Source organism: Cynara cardunculus (genome assembly GCF_001531365.2).
Source record: "Cynara cardunculus var. scolymus isolate 2C chromosome LG 5, CcrdV1, whole genome shotgun sequence".
Lineage (NCBI taxonomy): Eukaryota > Viridiplantae > Streptophyta > Magnoliopsida > Asterales > Asteraceae > Cynara > Cynara cardunculus.
In genome coordinates, this window is record NC_037532.1 from 18,138,482 (window position 1) to 18,144,814 (window position 6,333).

Sequence of the window (6,333 nt, forward strand, 5' to 3'; positions counted from 1 at the left end):
CGAACATTAAACTTATTTTGAGATTTTGATTACTACCTCCTCAACTAAAAACATAAATATTTTATCACCTCAAACGAATTTAGTAAATTGAACATTATCTATATAAAGACCCGTACGATATACATATATATATATATATATATATAAATTTTGGGTTTTACATGAAGTATGTTATTTGAATAGCTGAATGTTTGGCTTGAAAAGTGGAAAGGTGCTGGTAATATGTTTCTATTTGTTCATATATTTGTTATATATATGAAAAGGTTATTTTGTACAAAGTTTTGGTGATTTTCACCCTACAATAACATAAATAGGGTAACTCACTAGACCTTTCGGTCTAACCCTCGTTTTGTGATTTTAAATATGTATTGCAGGAGGTACGGACGGTAAGGAGAAGGGGAAAATGTGATATTTTCCTATATGCATATCTACATGAAGAATTGTCTATGATGTATAGTTTTGGTTGATGAACGATGATTAGTACAAGAAATGTATTTTGAATTTTTGGGATATGTATTTTGTATGGTAAATTCTTGTACTAAGGGACCTAAGTGGTACATAAACATGTATTTCTTCCGTATGAAGTATGTGTTACATGCAATGTGTGGTATGGGGTGTTACAGAAAGTGGTATCAGAGCCTGAGTTTAAGGGATCTAGGTATTTAACAGCATGATACCTAGACTTAAACTGTTTTATTGCATGTTAAGGGTCTCGGACATAGTTAGCTCAATTGGAAATAAATACGATGAGTTGAAAGAACAGTGTGTAAGGTAAATTTTAATTACATTTGGCCAGTGTAATTAAAAATTTACAGGTACACATCTGAACTTAAACACATTATTATATTGGGAATGTGAATACGTGATTATTAACACTAAAATATGAAGATGTCTAGCTGAACTAGAAGATCTGAAAGAACGGCTCGTCCAGAGTCTGAAGAAAGGGAAGAGTCACCTGTCAAATTTTCGACTGGCACATCTGAAATCAGAGGTCGAGGAAGACTAAGGGGACGAGGCAGAGGAAGAAGCCAGTCTCAAGGAAGGGATCAAACTGGAATTCATTCTGAACCTGAAGAATCCCATTCTGGGAATGTTCAGGAGAGATTGGTGCCACATCCTGAATACATAACCAGGGACATGTTGGCTGAAGAAATGGGGAAGTTACGAGAAACTCTGACTTCTATCATGAGAGTACCAACTAGGGTAAAAACAGAAAGAGTATAAATTCATCCCTCGGTACCGGTTACTCACAACAAGGAGGGAGATATTAAGATGTTTTTGGCATGCAAGCCACCAATATTTTCTGGAGAAAGGGATCCAGTAAAAGCCATATGCTAGATCAAAGAAATGGAATCTGTGAGCAACACCATTCGGTGTCCGGAAACAGATAAAGTTCGATTTGTTGTTTCTGTATTAGAATCAAATGCTTTGTTCTAGTGGGAAGTTGAATCATCGGCCAAAACAGATGTTTTACAATCATTGTCTTAAGCAGAATTTGTGGACCAATTCAAGAATCAGTTTTATCCTAAAACTGTTGTTAGACAAATGGAGGAAGATTTTCTAAAATTGAAACAAGGAAATGAAACAGTTCGGGAGTATACCGAGAGATTTATTGAATACTCTCGCTTTGCTAAACACTATGTTTCAACAGAATCCAGAAAAATAGAAATGTATATTTGGGGTTTGAAACCCTCAGTCAGAGAGTTTGTAATTGTCATGAATCAAATGAGTTCACATATGAACTCATTTGTCGCCTATTTATAAAAATTATGAAACCACCCCTCCATCTTCCACAATACCCATGTGTATAATTATCTTGTGGTTCACGGTTAAAGTCGCAAATGTTGACCAAATGAAAGCTAGGATCACTTCTTTACTTATCAAATATTTACCGCTTCTCAAATAAACCTTTCCATATATATATATATATATATGATGTAATCAAATGAGAACAACAAAAAGGTTGAGAACCTTGAGAACTAATCTCAACCATCTAATCTTTCTAATCTAACAACCTTAATTAATGTTCCATCTATAATTACGAAAGGATATGATGATAATTTTTTCTTTTCTTGATTATTTTTTGTTTCCCTTTTTTATAGATATCAAAATATTTTGTTTTAACTCAATCTTATGCAATGTAATTTATATGTAATAATTATATATTTAATTTTCATTAATTGATATTAATCTTTCATATTCCATTAGTTTATTATATTATTAATTTTATTTCACCCGTTTACTTTCTTATATACATTATTTACTGATAACAACATATACTTTTTTAAAATATATTTGACTATTTTAAATAATAAAAATATAATATGAGAAAATAAATATAGTAAATGTAAAAAATTTATAATGAAAACATCATCTGAAAACACTAAAGTTTTATTTTAGGCAATTTTTTAATATTGTTTGACAATGTGAAAACAAAACAAAGTAGGTGTGAAATGTGATTTGAAACATTAAAGTGTTCTTTCATATTGTGAAACAACATAATGTTGCTAATGTTAAACAATAAATTGTTGGTGAAAGAATGTAGTGTTGTTTCCATTTTGTAAACAAAACAAAAGTTGACATGAAATGAGATGTAAAACACTAAAGTGTTGTTTCATATTTTGAAATAACATAAGGTTGCTTATGTGAAACAATGTAATGTTGTTTTACAAGGTGAAACAATATAGTGTTGTGTCAAATGGTGAAAATTATAATGTTGTTTCATCATGTGAAAAGAAACAAAAAAAATACATGAAATATGATGTGAAATACTAAAGTGTTATGAAATAACATACGAATTAAATCACTTTTATTGTATTATGTAAAAATTGAAATTATTGAAAAAAAAAAATAAAATAACGATACTAGTGTCAAATTAAAGAAAATAAAGCGTTCATTTTTTATATAAATTTTTTTATTTAGAAGTTTATTTTAATTAATATAATTTTGATTTAAAATATTATTGGAATTAATATAATTTTTGTAGACGTCATTGTTAAATTTTGTTGACTATGGAATGGATGTTAAATGCCTAGAATGTCGTTTTCAACTTGTCATTTATCTAATAATTAGTTTTAAATTTCAAAAATATCACAAAAATATCATCGTTATTAATAACCGTAGATTAAATTCAGTTAATGAAATATGGTTGGTCCTTACGATACTCAATTTTTTTTATCCTCACATGATTTAACCCTTTTCAACTTGTCAAATGTTATTTTGAGAAGTGGTAAATATTTTAGAAATAAAGAAGTGATCTTAGTCCTTCTTACGGTCAATATTAGATTTGACTGGTCAATAATTATAGTTTTGACTGGTCAAAAATTGCGTCTATACGAAAAATTGAGAGGGTAATCTCTTAACTTTTACAAATAAATGGCAAACGGTTTAATATAAAAACCGTGATTCAAATACGAACTATATGTTCATATATGAACTATTTTAACTGATTCACATATGAACCTTTGTGATTCATATATAAACAAATTAACTGGTTCATATGTGAATTAATTAACTTATTCATATGTGAACTAATTAACTGATTCATATATGAACCTGTCGGTTCAAATTCAAATCAATTAACTAGTTCACATGTGAACTAATTAATGAGTTCACATATGAACATATAGTTTATAGATGAATTTTTTTTGTCGTCTATTTGTAAAAGTTATGAAACTACTGTTCTATCTTCACCGTACCCATGCAAGGAAATATCTGGTGCTAAAATCATTTCTTTACTTCTCAAATTAACCTTTCTATATATATATATATAGGTTTAGGTTCACGTGAGACAAAAGAGTTTTTTGTGAGACCCGTAAGACTAATTTATGTTCATTAATCAACTTTATAAGCTAATAATCTAATAGTCTAAAGTTGTACGGTGACAATTTTGTGATTATTGAAAAATCTCGTGTCAATTTTGTGATTATGAAGGTTGAGATTGTAGATCTAATCCAAGGGTTGAGAATTGGTCTTACGGGTCTCACGAAAAATATTTGGTCTCACATGATCCCAAGTCTATATATATATATATAGAGAAAGAGAGAGGCAAGTTAGATTACAAACCGTCTGATTCGTGAAAACTATGCAAACCATTTTCAACCAATATGAGATTTCCGTTTTTTATTCTTTAATTTTAATAAGTAAGGGTATAATTATCATTTTACTGTATAATGGTTAATATTGGAAATGATTTAATTATTTTTAAATATGAAAACGTAAATATAAAAACCGTTTATATGGAAGGTGTAAATCAATTGTTTTTAAATATAATATTAAAAATGATTTAATCATTTTTCAATATGAAAGCGTAAATATAGAAACCGTTTATACGGAATGTGTAAATCAATTGTTTGTAAATATAAAACAGTAAAACAGTGAAATAGTTGCATACAATAAAGAAGAGAGATTAATACGGTTTCATAATGTGAAACAGATTCATACAGTGAAACAGATTCACACATGTGAATAAATACTATGAAACAGATTCATACAATGAAGAAATACATGTTCATCTAGTTAAGAAATACATATTAATACAGTGATGAAATAATATTTTTCATACAGTGAAATAGTTGCATACAGTGATGAAATACAGTGAAATACAGTTTCATTCAGTGAAATAGTTGCATACAGTGAAAAGGACAGTGATGAAATAAAGTTTCATACAGTGAAACAGATTCATATGGGTGATTTGCCGATTTTGCCCTTCTTTAATTAAAAATTAAACCTTTTTAATTTCCTAATATAACACTATTTAATCTTGACCATTGATCAAGAAAATGGATGAATGAGATTGGTTTATAGGGTTTTCATAAATGAGGATGATTTGCAATTCATCGTTCCTATCTGTATATATATATAGGGAAGGGTTCAAACGAGAACCTCTGTGATTTACGAGAATGCAAGAACAACCTATTAACCTCATATTGTGATAAAAATTAAAATTAAAAGATTTTTGAAATTAAAATTAAAATTTAAAAAGATTCAAAAAAAAATTGAGATTCAAAAGGGTAATAATGGGAATCAATATCATAAAATCTTAAACACGAGTACAATAATCCTCAAAATTAGAGTGATTATTCTTATCTTATTAGGTATCGATTATGATTTCAAGGAGAAATCAACAAACAAAGAAGCCGTAAAGTCGTAGGAATCAAACATCAAACAATAATCGATCAAAGAGAAGTGTTTGCATACAACAATCGAACATCAAGAAGAAGGAACACAGTTTATTCAAGGTATCTTTCACAATTATTCGATTTGAACATGTTTTCATTCGATCAGGATTAGTTTATCACACATTTATCACAACAAATTACTGACGAAATCAATTAAACGATTTTGTGTGATATGGGTGTGATAATCATGTGATATCAATATCACTCGATTTGATCATGGTTTCGATGGGTTAGATTAGACATTATCACAATGATTTCAGATGTTTTCGATAGGTTAGGATTAGACAATCACACAATTATCACACCATTATCACATTTCCTGGATCACTGATAATTGTTTGGATCGATATGCACAAAAACGTTATCACATTTATCACACCATTATCACATTTCCTGATAATTGTTTGGATCGATATGCACAAATAATTGTTTCTGTTATATGATTTGATCGATCAATATCTATGAGCTGGTAGATATATATCACGAAAATTATGGGATGTTTATCATATGTGATAGACATCAAAATTTTCAATTACAAAACTACAAAACATTAAACTCAAATCAACATATACCAATAACTATAAATGGACAAAAAATGTTTACATTCACAATTCTATGTACCTTTTATCACATGTGAAAGCCCAAAATATCATTCATGAAAATTGATGGCATATTTTAATGTTATCATGCTATTATCGTACCTTCCTCGTCATTATCAGAACTGTTTTCAAAAAATTTGTCTTAAAAAAAAACAATCTTGAGAAAAGCCCCCGAAATCGTTTTTCGAATAACTCGATCTTGTACAAACTTCCTTACCAACAACATTCAAGTCCTCCATTCTAGATCGACAAAAATATGGATACTATGAACGATATGAAGAAAAAGAGATAAGAAAGTCGATTGTCAACGTACTATGAACGATCTAGGGAACAAAATGAGATAAGAAAACTAACCAGAGAAAAAATCATGGATACGTAATCAATCAAAGGGATAATTACAATTAATTAAAATAAAATAAAAACTATAAAAATTATTTAATTACATTACTGTCTTATTAATTTATTTATATTTAAAAAAGTTTGAGGTTATTGGGTTGTTCTCGCGTTCAGGAGTTCTCGTTTGAACCTCCACCTCTCTCTCTCTCTCTCTCTCT